This window comes from Pinus tabuliformis, chromosome 9 (genome assembly GCF_031772625.1).
Source record: "Pinus tabuliformis cultivar Carrire ecotype Pingquan chromosome 9, CPIR1, whole genome shotgun sequence".
In the NCBI taxonomy this organism is placed as follows: Eukaryota; Viridiplantae; Streptophyta; class Pinopsida; order Pinales; family Pinaceae; genus Pinus; species Pinus tabuliformis.
Window position 1 is genome coordinate 1,836,947,483 of NC_142307.1, and position 18,946 is coordinate 1,836,966,428.

Consider the following 18,946-nt stretch of genomic DNA (forward strand, 5'->3'; position numbering starts at 1 on the left):
GCAACCTAATATACAAACTGGAATAAAACATACAAATACAAGTAAAGAGGAGCTTGGCTACTTGGATTAGGCCCTAACCCAAGAGCTTCAACCCTCTAAGGTAACTCAGTGCTAGCTCAAAAATGATTCAATCTTTATTTCCAAAACAATAGCAAGATTACATGAACTGTTGCAAAATAATAAGCTTGAAGTTGAGCAGAGTTTACATAAGAAAAAATCGAACAAAAATCCAAAATTGGTGAGGCCCTAAGCCTCTCTACTTATACAAATGAAGCTACCAACATCTTCCTTAAAATCAGGGAGGTTTGGCTCCCAAAACTCGAGATAATCATCAGTCATCCTCCACTTGCTCGGCTGCCTTCTAGTGCATGATTTGGCTGCTTGTACTCCGAGCTAAATGGATGAGAATTCGAAGTGAGAAGTAATAAATGAGGGGGATTCCCTCCTATAAGTCCTCTCCTTTGTCCACTTCAAGTTATTGCTACCATTTGTCCACTGGATCCTTGACTTTGACCTCAAAATTCATCAATAATATGCATTAAACACATGTTAGACCACATGGCATCATAACTAACTCAACTCACTCCATAAGCATAAATATAATTAGAAAATCATACAATAAGCTAAGAGAATGGTTGATTTGACTAGGTTAGGAGGTAAAATGAGCCCATATAATTACCCATTTATGAGGCTCATCACACATAATGATTCTTCAATTAAGAATGATACTTTTTCTGTTGTAATGTGATGCTTCGATTCAAAATGATGCTTTTTTTGTTGTAGCTCATCTTGCTGAAGCTGAGACTCTACAGTAGAAATTCAATGTTTTCTTGTATATTTTTCAAACAAGTTTGAATGTCTACGACAATAGATTTATTAATCATAATTGTATTGTCCATAGTAGAATGTATTAGAGTATTGAGTAATTCTAATACAACACCCATTCTATCCATTTCACAGTAATATCACTGCAAAAAAAAATGATTGGCGTAGAACTTTTTCTTCAAAAATCTTCAAGTATGTAGGCTCTCAATATACCTCCATGTACCATATGACATATTTTTTGCAATGAACATATTACTTCGTGGGTTCCACTCCAAATGATGATGTTGTTGAAGATCCAAAAAGAGATGGAGCTGAAGAACCTGTCCCAAAAGGGGTGGATGAGGAGGTCGCTCCAAATGGTGAATTAAATGCAGAACCTGATGAAGATGCAAATGTGCTACCACCAAATCTAGGTGGTTTATTACCAAAAGGACTGGAAGACGATGTAGCCGAAAAAGGATTTGCAGCAGATGCTTGACCAAAGGCAGTTGTTCGACCAAAGGTAGGTGTTGTTTGACCAAAAGAAGGTGTTGTTTGACCAAAGGGATTAGACTGTCCCAACTGGGAAAAGATACCGCCCCCTGCAGGTTGTTGGCTTGCTAGATTTGGGCCACCTTTGTCTCCCAATTGATAATCCTCCCATCTTAATTCTTCATGACTTTTATCCTTGTATTGTTGCATAGCAGATATGGAAATAAGTTTTCCCAATACCTGACCACCTACAGTCTCTGCCTCATTTGTACTTGTATACGGTGCCACTCTACTACCTTCACGCTATCCACCAAAGGTAGTTTATCCAAATCCTGGGCTGCCAAAGGTTGGAGTTGTTGACTGAGCTCCAAAAGCCAAACTCTGACCAAAAGGAGGAGTGCTTCCAAATGTTGTGTTGCTCCCAAATGTTGGAGTATATGTTGCACCAAATGATGGAGTCGATTGACCAAAAGTTGTAGTGCTTCCAGAACCAAAACAAGGAGTACTGGAAGCCCCAAAAGATGTAGTAATGGAAGCCCCAAAGGTAGGTGTAGTTTTTGACCCAAATGCAGGGTTTGTGGTACCAAATGCAAGCATTGAAGTAGATCCAAATGCAGGTTGACTGCTTGCACCAAAAAGTTTACTCCCAAAAGCTGGTTGCATCTGTCCAAAAGTGTTTCCAAAAGGACTTGATTGAGCAGGACTTGGTGATCCAAATCCTCCAAATGCACGTTTTTTTCCAAATGTAGATGTTCCACCAAATGGAGTAGATGTTGTAGAACCCAATGCAGGTGTCGAAGTTGCACCAAAATCTGGTGTTGAAGAGGTGACAAACACTGGAGAAGATGTGCCAAAAGTTGTATGAATAGAGTTATATGACTGCGGGGTTGTATGTATGACCAGGGATTAGAAGTGATGCCACAATAGAGAGCGATGTCGCAACAAAGAGACACGATGGGTTATACCACAATAAAATCAACACAATTTCAGGTTCACCACAATATATACCATACACAACGAAATACCATTCAACGCACCGCAACACAATAAAATTGCATTGATACTACATATCAAACATAGTTATGACATACCACATATCAAATAGTCATGCCATTCTCACATCAACCTAATCAGGATTTTACATGTGTGGAGGAGGTAGAAACTACACCATAACACCTTCAAGCAACATCTTCAGGAGAAACTTTTATGTAAAGCAGAGGAAATGTTGGGCATCAGGGCGAAGCTGCACTTATATGACTTGAGAACCAAGAATGGCGAAATTTGGTGAAGTTGAGACCTTTGCCTTTAAGGCTAAGATCAACCAGCGTTTGAGTCTTATTATCAACACTTTTTTTACAGCAACAAGGAAATTTTTCTTAGAGAGATCATTAGCAATTCCTCGGATGCTTTGGACAAGATCCAGTTTGAGAGTCTCGCGGACAAGAGTAAGCAGTATTTTAGAAGCTAACACTTCCCTCTGAGCCAATCGACCTTCAGCAACGCACCGGAGTTAGGGGATGGCCATCTCAGCCATCTCCTTTGATCGCCATTGAATGGGAAAAGATCAAGAATCCCTTGAAGGTCTATTACAGGGCTCGATATAAGGCACAGGAGAGTGATAATACCCCAGCGATGTTGGTAAAATGCAAGCGACAATTTGGAAAAAACCCAAGGATACAAAAAACATGATTTTCTCTATATTTAGAAGAGGAATATTTTCAAACACGACAAAATATGGAATCAAAGAAATTCCTGGACCACAGAGAACAAAATAAAGCTGGAAAGAATGCAGTTCAATACAATAAAGTTGTTGCAAACCTATGCCAATCACAGAGGCATATCTGAACTTGAATTACAAGGATTCATGCATTACAGGAATTTCTCTAGCTGGGTACAGTGCAGACCAAAAGACAGTATTCGTGATTTCCACAGACAGATGCGTTTTTGCAAGACGGTGTAATTGTGTAAGGAATGTTTCTTAGAGCTCCTACAGAACTGGGCAGAGATGGCAACTAGAATTTAGCTGAAAACATATTCATGAAATGCAAAATTGACCTACACAAAGATGCCACAAAACAAGTGGCTCAAATTGGAGCAAGGCAAGAGTACGCTTGCTCTGATACCATGTTAAACACATACATGGCAGCAACAGAATATTAAGGATAACCATGAGAGTATATCTATTATTGACAATGATATACATTTATAGTACATTCATATGACCTTTGGTTTCGTATTCCAAGGTGTCAGCTTGGACTTCCTTAGACTATTCAACTTCCACACCAACCCTTAGAGTATTAGGTGTCCAATATGTTTTTTCTTATGTTGCTACAATTATTGATTTTGGGGTGGCTATCGGTGGGGTTTTTTCTGCTATTGGATCTTCTTTTATTTCCATGATTATCTTGGATGTTTTCTCATAAATTATTCAATCGGAGGTTGTCCATATTCTGGCATTGTTCAAGATTGCAGTGTATATATTAATTTGTATGTTTAAGCGTTAGCTCCATCATACCTACAAGTGTTCTGATGCCCTTCTAGATTGACATTCCTAACATTGCTTTCCCATAATTTCGTGGGGGGTGGGATCCTGTCTATATCTAACTAACTACCATACCATATGGAATCGGTGGATTAATTCCTTCATCATATCTAGGTTGTGCAAGGAATTTTGTTTTAGGATATGCAACCAGTGGTGGACATGTCTCGGGTGCTACTATTGTTTCTGCTGTGAAGGGTTGGATGGTTGGGTTGGTTGATGGGCAGTGATCTGCATATTCATGGTCATATTGCTTGGTCTGGTTTTTCCATGTGCTGGGATACTTTTCCGACCACCACCTTTTTTCCTTCCGGCGAGTAATTGAATTTTTCATGTGGCAGGACGCGGGGGTAGCTATTAATTGATTGGACTTGGGTTACTCATTCACTATCCCCAGTTGTATATTTTCTGCTCTTTTTAGCATTGGACGACGTGTTTGGTATGTTCGTTTTTGGTTTACTATTTTTCTAATATATGCGTCTGCTTCATACCTCTTTCGGGTTTATTTTCAGTGGCGGCATTTCTTGTTTGACGATATGTGGGCTGCATGTAGCATGTACTAAACATTGGTTTCTGAGGCGATTGTGGATCCCGACACTATGGAGGTATGATCTCTAACATATTTTCTAATGGTTTGAGCTACCATATTTGGATCATTTAAGACTGAGTCATTTCATCCATTACATCTTTGCTTTTCCATGATGGATCACATGGACCCATTTGCTTCGGATACATCAGCACATGAGGCATTTATTCGTGCCACGCTGGAGGTGGAGACAGATCATAGATTTCCTTCTGGGTCAGAGTTCGGGGGTGGCCCTGATGGCACAGTTTCTGGATGCCAGGTAGATGTCTTTGGTGGTGTGCTAGGTGGTGCGCATGCACAATTCCATTCACTACATGGACCACATGGTTATCAAAATCAGTGTTCATGAAATAGGCATACTATCAATATTTCATCACCTGCGCCAATTCTTAGTTTTGGCCATAACATATTGATAGATCGGGTTAGTAGCCTACAGAAACGAGCTTTAGTTGGTAGATGGCACTTTTTTGCGATGAAAGAAGGCAAGATGAGGAATTGGGTGGAAACTAAATGGAAGTCTCTGTTGGGATATATGCCATTGGTGTTTCGGCTCATGAACGATTGGTACAGTTTCCATTTTCTGTGTCAAGAAGATTTATAGAAGATTAAAGGGCCGCCATGGATTCGGGGGCAGGGGTTCTTGACCCTCCATGCATGGTACATTGGCTTCAATCCATTGAAGGAGATGCCCAAGAATACTTTGATTTGGGTCAAATTACCTGGTCTGCCTATTGAATTTTTGATTCGGCAGGTGTTCATGGACATAGGGAACGCCATTGGAAAGTTTATTTACGTTGATCCCCATTGCCTAGGTGCCCGAGACAAGCGAATTGCATGGATTCTCATTGAAAAAGAATACAGAGGGGGCTTCCCTGACCATATAGAAATTTATTAGGAGGATACACATTTGGTTCAAAGATTAGATTTATGGGGTATTCCTTTCAGATGTCTCATTTGTCATCACACGGGACATCTGATGGCACAGTGTCTGCATTAATTGGGTGGGAGGCGTTCGGCGTATCAACGTAATTATCATGGGACAATGGATATGATGGGTGGTAGGATTGTTGAGTCTGTTGTTGGCCTAACACTTGCTGAGTTATCAGGCGATAAGAATGAAATATCAGGTACACCACCTTTTTCACTCCCCTTCACCAATTCTAGCATTTTATCACAAAAACATGTTAATATCGCTCCTATTGAGGTTCCGTCATCTCCTAATACCTCAAAAGGTACTGGAACACTACTATCTGATGACACTCTGCCCATGTCGGATAAGAGTTTGCCTTTTTCTCGTATGGACCTGTCACCATCATGGAAGATGCCTCCCCTCCTGATGTCACATGGGGATATCTCCCCATCCCACATTATGTATTTACCTGAATCCAAATCACAACTTGTACAGAATATTTCCCCTGAGACCAGGACCCGTCCTAATATGCCACGTTCACCTGTATCTTCCCCTAACAACTCGATGGACAATGACCTTGAATGCCTACTCCAACGAAAGACATTGGACCTCTGCTCTCTTACCATTCACAAAACCACCGGCGCCAAATCTCCACATATCAGCCCCACTTATGTAGGTAATATCACTATTCATCGCAAGAAGAGCCAGGATAGCCGTCATTTTCGGGGTCGCACTAGGGCTATACCCTTCAAATCCTACTGATTCTAATGTTTTGGTAGATGTTCCCATTGCTTCATCCATCTCGACATGGACCCTTAGAGAAAATTATCCCTCCTCTGGGTTCTCATGAACTTCATTTTATCTATGAACATTTAGGGACTGGGGGCTGCTCCGAAATTTTTGGCTCTCAAAGAACTATTCCTTTCTTCCTGCCCCTATATTATTCTTATTCAGGAGACTATGCACTTAGCACAACAGGCGATTGATTATTTTAGAAAAATTCTCCCGGATTGGTACATGATTGCAACTGATGGTGCAGATCAGTCGGGTAGATTAGCTGCCTTATGGGACCCTAGATGGGTTCATATGAAGGCTTTCTCTTGCTTTGCTAGTATATTTCTTGCCGGTAGTATTAAAGGTTTCTCAGGACACATACATATTCTAAACATATATGCCACGTACAAAGACCATCTCATATTTTGGGAAGGGTTGGTTGCATCTGAGATCTTAGTTCTTGGGTCCCTTATCATGGTTAGTGATATGAATTGCGTTATTGGTCTGGATGAAATATGGGGAGGTACCAGAAAAATTGATGTTATGGCGGATATGATCAAAGATATTATCATTGATCACAATTTTGTTGATATTTGTCCATCCAAGATTGGTCCTACATGGGATAATGGGAGGGCGGGTAATGGTTATGTGGCAAAAAGATTGGATAGATTCCTTCTGCATGAAAATTTGGTGGATAGACTTGGGTCTATACAATCTGGCATCATAAGTAATTTTATTTCAGATCATAGACCCATTATTCTTTTGTGGCGAAGGGGGGATCTCAGATATGGTGTTCCTTTTAAATTCAATCGGTTTTGGATGTTGGACCCTGACTTCGATGCTCTTGTGTGGGAGTGTTGGCAAAAGGGTCAAGCTCGGGATTCTTCCCCTATGATAAATATTATAAACAAACTCAGGGATTTAAAGGTGGTGGTTAAGAAATGGGACAGGCGGAAGAAGGCCCAATTGAAAAAGGAATTAAACGATATTACAGCGGCTTTGGAAAAGTTGTGTCCATTGCTCATATTACACAACCCCCTGGTGTCATTAAACATGGGCATACACTCACTAGAAATGAAGAGAAATCAAATTCTGAAACTTCGGGAGGCTTCATGGCAGCTTAAGAGCAGGGCTATCTGGATCCAGGAAGGTGATAGAAACACCAAATTCTTTCATAGTTTCGCCAACCATAGAAGGAACATAAACACCATATGGGAGATTAAGGATTCAGATGGAAACATATGTCATACACAAGAAGCGATTTGTAGGGCGGTTGTACAACATTTTGATACGGCATATGGTAAAAGGGTGGCAGACTGTGTAGAGGACCAGATCTGGGGGGTGGATGTTTATCCCAATATGTTTGATGCAGCTTCAAATGAGGCGCTTTACAAGGAAGTCACTGGGGATGAAATCATGGGGATCCTTAAATCATTTAAGAAAGACAAATGTCCGGGTCCTGATGGATGGACAGTTGAGTTATTTACCCATTTCTTTGACATATTCCAGGGGGACATATTGGCCATGGTTGAAGAAACAAGAGTCCGTGGGTATATACATCCCCATATAAATTCGACTTATATCACCCTCATCCCAAAGGGGACATCCACTGGAACTTTCTCGGATTACAGACCAATCTCTCTGTGTAATCTTATATATAAGATTATATCAAAGACTATTGCTGGCAGGATGAAGCTCACTCTATCTTAGCACATATCGCCTGAGCAGTTTGGTTTTTTACAAAATAGACAAATCCAGGATGTTGTTGCCATTGCACAGGAATGCATACATACCATACATATTAAAAAACTAAATGTTGCTATCATGAAGGTTGATCTACAAAAGGCATACGATTGTCTTGACTGGGGATACTTGAGAATGGTTTTAAACAAAATTGGTTTATAGGCCAGAAATGCGGAATGGATTATGGCTTGTATTACTAATGTGCGATATGCAGTTATTATCAATGGATATCCCACTGAATACTTCGCCACGGCAAGGTTCTTCCCGTGGGCTCAGGCAAGGTTGTTCCCTATCTCCGTTACTTTTCATATTGGCTATGGATGGCCTCAGATGGCCTCAGCGTACATATTAAGAATGTTGTGGTGGCATGTATTTTCTGTCCTCTGGTTATGGGTCACAACATCAGGATTTCTCACAATTTTTTTGTGGATGATGTTTTGATTATGGGCATGATAAATAGGATTGCTTGGATGGCTCTATCTCATATATTTGTCAGATTCACAAATGCTACGGGGCCCTTAATGAACCTACAGAAATCAATCATTCTATATGGTAGTTGCGCATAGGAGGATATTGATTACATAAAAAAAATATTTGGTATTGGCACTAAGATATAGGAGGGTGGCTTGAAATAATTGGGATATCATATAAAACCCAACAAATACAGACTTAATGACTGGATGTCGTTAGTGGATCGGTACTATAAAAAGATTTCAGGATGGGAGAACAAATGCCTTTCACTAGGGGGTCGCATTATTCTCTCACAATCTGTGATTACACAGTTGAGTGTGTACTGGGCACATTTATATTGTATATTGATTTCCATCACCAAGAAACTAAATTGAATCATGGCACACTATATCTAGACAGGTGGTATATCCAAACAAAAATATCACCTGACAAAACTTGCTACTATCACTACTCCAAAAAGTATGGGAGGGTGGGGTATACTGGATATGAGACTATTTAGATGGGCGTTGTTACAAAAAGCATCGTGGAGGGCATATTTAGAGGTAGCATATGGAGCAATATTATTAAATACGAATATTTAAAGGATAAAGGCTTCATTGTCTAGATGCGACGGGATCTCATTGGGACTACTTTGGGGTCTGCCATATGGCACAGTGTCAATAAAATCAGACAATGCTTCCTACAGAATTTATATTGGGCTTTTGGTTCAGGGCATCGGATTCTAATTGGACATGATAGTATTTTGGGTTTTAGAAGTGACTTTTCACTCACGGATGAGCTCATGTAGTGCATACACGGTACGGGTATTTTATATTGGAACCAGGCCATCTCTACATGGAATGGTCACTGTCCTATCTGGAAAAGGTCGAAAGAGATGGGGCTAGAAGACCCACTGGCTGGGGCATGGGAATGGATTACATCCGAGTTATGATGGGCTAGTATCGGATGGGAGGCTGGCAGAGACAGGATCACCTGGTGAGGTAAGATGAAGGTTGGATGTGTGGTTGTGGCAAATATATATAATACCTTATGTTTGCACGGGTCACACAAAAATGAGGTATGTGATTTTTATAAATTCTGGAAAACAAAAATCCCTATTAAAATCATAGTATTTGTATGGCTTGTATGGAAAAACAAGAACTTGACTTGGGAAAATCTACAGAAGAGGAATTGGCAAGGGCCAGGAGTATGTGTCTTGTGCAAGGAAGCGGTGGAAAATAATGTACATTTATTCCTCACATGTCTGATCTCTATGAAGATCTGGTGCTATATTGCGCAGTATATTGATTTCCCACTCAAAAATTTCTCAGACATCCTAGAATGCTTAGGCTAGTGGAGCAAACAAAATACAATATGGCGGACTATTCCATTAACTTTCTTTTGGGAAATATGGCGATGGCGCAATAGGATTATATTTGAAAATTTCAGAGAACATACAACACAGGTTACGGATCACATCATTGAGTGGTATCATTTATCTATGGATAACAAAAAGAGCACAACGAGTACTATTTCTAAGAAGCCCGGTCCTGGGGATATATATCCGACGGCTTTTTTCGATGGTGCAACACAAAGGGATGTCTGTGGATGTGGTTTTTGGGTCAGAATATCGGAGGAACAGGAATTCTGGGTACACTGGGGTGTTGGCCAGGGTTCAAATATGAAAGCTGAAATTATTGCATTATGGGGACTTCTCTTCTTCACTTCATATTTGGACATCCCCATTATCCATATATTTAGGGACTCAATGGCTATCATTGAACACATACAGGGTAAAAACAATATGAGTCAACTTCACCTACAGGGATGGCTTAAATGTGTTGGGAATATATGGGGCTCCCTTAGTAACTACTCGATTCAGCACATTGGAAGGGAATACAACCAAAATTCTGACAAGCTGTCAAAGATGGGATTAATGGATGTATTGGATGGGATGCATATAGAGATAAGTCTGGGCAACTATATTTTGGATGCGGAGATTTTACCCCTCCCTGGATAGGATAACTATGATATGCCTCTTTTATTTTGATAGATGGTGTTCTTGCACGGTCTTTATGTTTTTTGTTCTTTATGTCTTTTGGAACAAAAGTTTTTCTATATGGGATCACTGAATGAACAGCTGATAAAGTATACGTTTTTTTATCACATAGGATAGCTGAATACTTTTTCATTACTGTAACTTGTTTGATATTGTACTGGGATATATTAGAAAGTCACAAACTAGATGAAAGATTTATATTAAGATATGCACAGATGTAATATGCTCTTGGACAGATGTACTGGTTTATACTTATATATATGAGTTTCTATATATAAATGCAGTTTTTTTTTTCTTCCTGGAGGAAAAAAATTATCGTTTATGGATCTCATGATGGTTATAAAACTAATTACGATGTGGTTGATGATGGCAGGATATTCGTGACACAGGGAATGAGTTGCAAAAGATTTAAGATCGATCCCATCGCCAGAATCGCGCCAATGGCCAAAATAGAAGTCAAGACCAGTTCCAAACTGTAGTGTCACCGGGATCTCATTTAAATGTTTATCTTACCAAATCTTTTTGCAGTCATGATATACATCAGAATTGATATTGGACATTGATGGCGCTCTCTGATCGGAAGCAAGATTCAGGAAGTTTGAATTTTTATTGGAGCTATCCGAAGATGGAAAAATCCCAAGGCTGCTTGCGCAAATGGAGGGATTTCAGGACTTCCAACTAGTCAATGCCGAAGCAGAACCTCTGTTGCGGTCGAATAAAGGAAAGAGAAAGCCAAGAAGTAGGTGAAGATTTTTCAAAAGTGGGTGGGAGGAAGAATTTCAAGGAAAAATATTGGAATCAGTAAAACCAATGGGTCAATTTCAAATTAGTTTGTTGCTTATTTTTCGAGGGAAATTGTTGGGAAAAGATTCGAAGAACAGAGCAAGCTTTGCTTCTCTGGAAGCTACTTAAACTGGGGTTTGAGTCCTGTAAAAAGAGAGTTCTGCATCCACAAAAGACAATGTTTTCTCTGTACTAACTCTCTGCATTTCCACTATTGTAATATACAGGGAGTTTACTGTAGAGAGGCAGAGTATTTGACTCTGTTGCCAGAATGTGCTTTGCACTTTTGTAAGCATTTTTTTAATAGATTTGAAATTATTCAAGGACTTAAATCCGCAAGAAAACTTTGGTTTTTCTATTAATGAATATTTTTCTTTCCAAGCAAATTAATCTATTTCTGCCCATGTTTATTTTAACCAATTTAATTCTGTTCTAATTAGTATGTTGCTGTATGATCTGCCAATGTTTATTTTTACCATTTTAATTCTGCTCTAATTAATATGTTACTTTATGCTGTTGCACTATTGTTTGTATCAATTGTTATATGACAGTAAAGCTCCACTAAAACTTTTTATGCGGGATGAAACAGACTTGAAATCAAGTTGAATTAGAAAAAATAGAAATGTGTTGAATAGTAACTATTTATTATTCATTTATAAGCTTATTTTATAGGGTTGAAATCAAGTTGAATTAAAAAAATGAAAATGTGGTGAATAGTAACTATTTATTATTCATTTATAGGCTTATTTTGCTTCCATTTACATTAGTTAAAACAAATTGTTTCTTTAACTGATGCAAATCATATAATGAGTTCAGATATATAATTGGATTCAGGTATGTAATTGAATTTGTTTTAATAATTATTTATTAAAGTAAAATCATTTGCATAAGTGTATTAATCTCTTATAAGTTTCAAACTATTTTGGGTTTTACAATTAAACAATAACTGGATTCAATAATAATAACAGCCATTTCCCTGATTAGATAATTTGCTCTTGGATTGAGAGTAAGGCTATGTTTCTCCTATTCGAGATAGGTTTATTTTCCATTACTATGTATCATCACACTTTCACTGTTAATTGCACTTCTATTTTAACAGTTTAAACTTAAATCTCTTTCAAATCATTAAAAGCCAAACAAAGGGTATATTTTGTATATCAATTTGCATTTTTTATTATTATTAATAAATTAACCATATAATTTGATAATTTTACAATATTTACAATTATATATTTTGTAATATTTAATTATAAAATTAATCTCAAACTCAATATCAAAATTAATTTAATATAAAATATAAACTAATTCAAATAACAATATTATTTTAAAACTAATATTTAATATTAATGTTAGAATATAAAATTAACATACACAATTAGTATTATTAAACTACATCAGTTAGAAATAAAGTATATGTTGTTAACTGTATAGTTACATTCAAACTATCATATCATATAGCATAGTAATATTTGCATTCATATTATAGTAATTAGTTTAGTGTTATGCATTGTAAATATTATATTTACTATTTAAGTAGATTTAATATTAATAAGTAGAATAGTTAATATTAATAAGTAGAATAGTTAGTTCCTCCTTGAAATTTCCTTCCTCATTAGTATTTATTTCCCTGATCTGCTCTTCTTTTATTATCATTCTTCAACCCTGATGATGGATCCCACTTGGGATTTGAAACGATGGTGTAAAAATGTTCATACTGTGGATTCTCCGGTCTCTGATTCAATAGAATAGTTAGTATTTAGTATAGGTTATGTTAGTTTAATAATATATTATTAAGTAATGTATATTTTAGAATAAGGAACATTTACTCCGAATATATATATATATATATATATATATATATATATATATAAGTAGTATAAAAATAATATTATATTATATTGTAATATATTAGTATTATAATTTTTTATAGTAGTGTTAGAATAGTGTATTTAGAATAATATATATAATAGTAATATATTTTTGTTAAGTTAGATTAATTAGGAATAGAGTAAGTACACATAAAAATAGGTAATATTACGAGACATATTAATGTAGTTGTGACATAACTATTAAATATAACAATAATATCCACTAGTATAGCACTTATATAGTTTCAGATAGGATTAATAATTAGCGTTACATTGTTTAGGATAAGTAGGATTAGATTAGACTAACTTTATGCTAGTATTTGGAGGGTGGGTAACTAGGCCCATAACCAGTTGGAACAACAATCATCAACGGAAATAGGTCTAATTTGGGTCCTTGACCAGGTGGTCTCCCCTGATGTTGATGGAGATCATTTTTTCCCATCAATAGGTTTATATGATTATTGAGCTATTGAAGTTACAGTTGTTTGGTTGAGCCTCATATTGATGATGTTTCATTAATAATAGAGTGAGTATATTGTTGAGTGTGAAGAAATTTGTTGAAGGATTGTATTGATTTTGAGTTTTGTGCTAAAAGAAGTGGATCCAATTTGAAAATGGATGAAAAGGAGGTTCACAGTGATTTGGGGGTTGGTGTCTCCAGTTGGTTTGTTCCATCAAACTAATCTGAGGGAGTTGGTGTTTTTTGTTGGTAGGTGCCAATGAAATAGTGCAACAGGAGTAGTTTCTTCATGTTGGTGGGCGCTACCAAAACTTTGCTAGGGATCTAGTGCTTCCTACTGGTGAGTGCCAGCAAAACTTTGCAAGGAAGTGGGTGCTTCCTACTGGTGAGTGTCAATGACACATTGCAAGGGCGTGGGTGCTTCCTACAGGCTGGTGCCAGTGAATTTGTGTAAGAAAATATTGAAGACAAAGAAGATAAGAAGAATGGTGGTTTGGTCCCTTTATGGGTTTCCACCTAAACTATTTGTGTTCGTTTTCATGATGTTATGACTTCTTTGTATATTCCTTAATGATTCTTATACAATTGAATGGTGAATGTCATTGAAACTATAAATTTGTAATGATTCATGAAATATTCATTCACCCCCTCCCTCCGTTAGTATTTCCAACAATTGGCCCACTGTCTCTCATCATTTAGTTCCTCCTTTCATTACTACTCCTCAAGCACCTTTCGCACTCTCGCAAGTTATGTCCTCTCGCACCAATCAACCTATTCACTCACCTCCTCACTTTGTAGTAGGAAAGTTCCATTTATCTATAGTGCCTACACAACCCCCTTTTGAACCCACATATGCACATTCCCATACCAATGCATTAGAAATAGGTGAGAAGAGAGATATATCCTTCCAAGATATGCTCCAAGAGGTACAAGAAGGAGAGAAGAATGGAGTAAAAGAGTATGAGGCGGGTTCCAATAGACATCCCATGGTTATCTTGATATTACAATTATATTTTACTATTTGGTTTGAATTTATGCAAACATATTTATGTTTACAGTATATATTATATTTTTGGGACTGCATGTTATTTTTTGTTCATGCCACATATTTCAATGATATTACTTTTTATGGGAGGCACAAGGTTGTTTCATATGGCAGTTTATGTGATGATGAATGATGTGGTGTTTTATATGCATATTTTCTATGATGATGATGTTACTTAATGATGTCATATTTACATGTGATTTATTTCCACAATAGTCACAAGGTTTGATGAAAATACTTTATGAAAATAGATATAAAAGGGGAGTCCCACCTAACAACATTAATTAAAAAATCTTAAAATCCCCTCTCCCAAATTTAAAAATGTTAATTTTTATTAGGGTTGTATTGTTCTTTGCTTTTATAATTACATTTCTTCATTTACACATTAAATTTACCCCATGACATCATAACATTATTCATATTTACATCGTTATTCAACAACATATGCAACTATGTAGAAAGAACAATATCATCATCATCAGTGTAGTGGAACATAAATGAATAATAGAAGAAAATCATTCACACATAGAGACACCAAGATTGGTCGAATACTAGGGAATACCCACTATGGGGAAAACCCTTTCAAATTATTTTTCTTATTAAATTTTCATTAAATGATTCAGCAAAAGAGAGTAGAATGATCCATATCTTCATCCATACAACTATCCAGAAAAAATAAACTAAAAAATATCCACGAGATGAACCCAACCATGATCATACTCAAAAACCATGATTCAGAATCATGTAATGAACTGTCACTGTCTACGGTCAACCGCTGAATACTGTGGTCAATGAGTGAAAAATTTGATCAATAGGAAAATACAACTTTAGGTCCCAATCACAAGGAGGAAGTGGACATGTGAGCGCTTGGGAGCTTTCATTCCCTCCCTTGAGCCTGAAAGCCAACGAGCAGTCAAATATTTCCTTTAGAAAGCTTGCAACTAAGAAACAAAACCCTAGAAAAATACATGCAAGCTTCGGACCCTGCAATTTCACCTTCGAATGAACCCATTTCTCCACAAACCTATCTCAAACCTGATTGAGCTAAAAACAAGAAAAAGAATAGAAGAATGATCCATAATGATGTCCAAATTAAGTAGAAGTCACTTGTATTTATAGCCTTCCAAGGGTGTCCAATTTGCTTTAGGACCTACCTGAACAAATATGCACATGTGGGCTCATAATTCAAAAATATATTTTCCCTTGTCCAAATTTGATGATGTTTAGGTCAATTTGGTCCTCTCTAAAAGGGGAACTCAATGAAAAAATTATCTCCATCAAATAAGTCATGAAAAGTTTAATTTGGCCTTAGTTTCCAATTTTAACACTCCCTCTCAACCAGGGAGAATTCCACCTACATCATTTCATGTGTATCCTATCATCAGATCATATCCAAACTCGAGTATCTCATCATCACTTATCGTCATTGTTCATCTCAATTCATCACTTGCTTATTCTTGCTTATCTCTTGATTATCCCTACTCATATGCTAAACATTCTAAAATCTAAAAGAAGAAGAATTTGACATCATATTGGAGCTCAATCTACTACCCTCTATCCATAAGGGAGCCACTGCTACCATCCAAAATCTCTGCCAGCGGGGGAGCCAATGCTACCACCCAGGAAACATCAGCAAGGAGCCAAATCTACAACCCACTTCAATGTCAAAGAGCTTAAATCAATCTGAAAAAACTTCGGGGAGCTTAATCTCAATCTGAAATCTCATGGGGGAGCTAAACATCTACAACCCCATATCAAGAAATAGGTGATATAGGGGAGCACATCTCAACCCATCCTATTGTCTATCTATCCTCCCAACAATGACCCTCAAGATTCATGTGGTAGAACACCTGCATCATAATCATCTTGGGTTGTACACCCCCAAGTACACTCTCAACCCATTGGTCAGATAGGGAGTGGTATTCCCAACAAGCCATGCTTGTGGGTATGATGCCAATTGGGGTATACTCTACAAAGACCAATATAGGGGAGAAACATCTCTAACCCTATGGGTAATAGATAGGGAAGCAACATCTACGACCCTACTATCCAGAAATCCTTCAACCCTGGGAGCCATCCATCTCAATTCCACACCCTAGGAGCTCAAACAGGGGGTAAGAGTTGGCTCAACATCCTTGATCAACGGTGCTCTATGTAGATCAATAGCATATGATCATGCTCATATTTGGTAATCATCATGTCTCAATAGTAACTATCTCTTGTTAATATAGTAAATCAAATATCATATTAAATATATATATATATATATATATATATATCACAAAAAGGACACCATATTCATCCCCCCTCTCACAGAGGTAGCAACCACAAGCCTAAGATTGTCTCCTATAGAAGCATCGACTAGAGATATCTTCCAATCATATCCCACTCATTATTATCACAATATATCCTTTTCATATCCAAAACCTGCTTAAATGACTCTCTAAATAGCTTATTCTTCCTACCTCACAACTAGCCATGCTAGCAACATTGTACTCAACCTTGGTCATGCTTGAAGGTATAGACTTCTCATTCAAAATATCATGGCAGATCTCATACTAAGGAAACACCTAGATGTTCTCATCAATAATGATCCCAAACATCATCAGTAAATCCATGCATTCACATATCATAGGATGAATATCTCATATCAAAAATTGGTCTCCCATGCAAATATCTCAAAGGGTGCTTGGCGGAAACTCAATGTGTAGGAAGTGGCTCAATCATGAATTCACTCAGCTTTTTTGCACAACATATGTATATACAGATGGGTGTTCAAACATAACATCAATGATTCAATGAACTTTCAGTTTCCAATTCAAGTTCGACAATATCTCTTCACAACTTCTTGAAATTCAATCAGGGTGTCCAAGGATTTTCATTTCCACTTTCCAAAAAAAAATCAATAGCTTTATTATGTAGATTTTATTTTCCAAACTTCATAAAGTAATTCATTATGCTATGATTCCTCATTTTGAACTTCAAAGGCCAACTCCCTCTTACTTTGATCTTCATAGGCTCATTATCTATCAAAAGTATACTATCAGTATGTAAAACCAAAATCAAAGCCACTCCTTGGAACACTTTTGAAGAAAAGGTTCAGATTGGAACATCTTCCTCGCTTCATGAGGTAATTGTCAATGCAGACACAGCAAGATTGGGGAGCTTTCTTTATACAAATATTTCTGCAAACATAACACTTGACCAAACTAATATGCTCAGCCTTACATAAATCAATATTGTGCAATCAAATAAACTAAGTTAGCCTATCAAATTTTAGCCAGATCAAAACTAACATCAAAATCATCAATATCATTACAAGAAATTCTTTGGACCAGGTAACAGGTAGAGTTCACATCCAAATATCAAGTTATGGCTTCATCTATTGTCATTCCAAAAAATTGTATTTTACCAAGAAATATCAAACCAAAATTCATCAAGTCATCCTCATGACCATAATATAAATCATTTATGTCATTAGATGCAAATGCATACATCAAGGATAATTCATGCAGGTTCCATCCATTTATTGTTAGATTACTTCACACTAAATCTCAATTGTTTATACTTGGACCGTTGTGCCAAGGAAAATGAGGCCAATAAAAACCCATTATTAAATACCAATATTATTCATTGAAAATTATTATGCTCGCATTGCACTGTCATCAAGGAAACTCATCAGATATCAAGTCAAAACCTTAATTTGTTATCACGGTGAATTTTCCATCCATCGAGAAAGAGCTAAATAGATTGTTTAAAGTTGGTATCATTGTTCCAATTAGATTCTCTGATTGGATTTCAAATTTGGTCACGGTATGAAAAAAGACTGGAGAGATTTAAGGTTGTGCATTAATTTCTGGAACCTAAATAAAGTATCCCTGAAAGATAATTACCCTCTTCCTAAGATGGACCATATTCTGCAAAGATTAGTTGGAGCATCACGGATGTCACTACTAGATGGCTACTCATGTTACAATTAGATCTTGGTGCATGAAAAAGACCAAGACAAAATTGCCTTCACAACACCATGGGGAACTTTCAATATGCCAAGATGCCATTTGGGCTGAAGAATGACAGGGCCACTTTTTAGCGAAGCATGGATATTGCTTTCACTAATGAGAAGGATGTTTTCTTGGTAGTTTATTTAGATAACTTGACAGTATTTTTTTATTCTGATGATGAGTAGTTACACCACCTGAGGGTTGTTTTTCAAAAATGCAGGATGTTCAGGATTTCTTTAAATCCAAAGAAGAGTCTTTTTGCCATGGAGGAAGGTAAACTCCTCGGTCATATAATTTCTAAATATGGTATTCACATTGATCCTTCAAGGGTGGATGCAATCCAACAAATAGACTTTCCATGCAACAAAAAGGAAATTCAAGCTTTCAATGGTAAGATGAACTTCTTAAGCAAATTTATACCAAATTTGGCTG

At 37.0% G+C, this 18,946-nt stretch overlaps 1 pseudogene; it reads right to left on the minus strand.

The window, feature by feature from the left end:
* Positions 1-1,077: 1,077 nt before the first annotated feature.
* The window catches only part of LOC149156141 (uncharacterized), a 155,758-nt pseudogene continuing 137,889 nt past the window's right edge, over positions 1,078-18,946 (minus strand).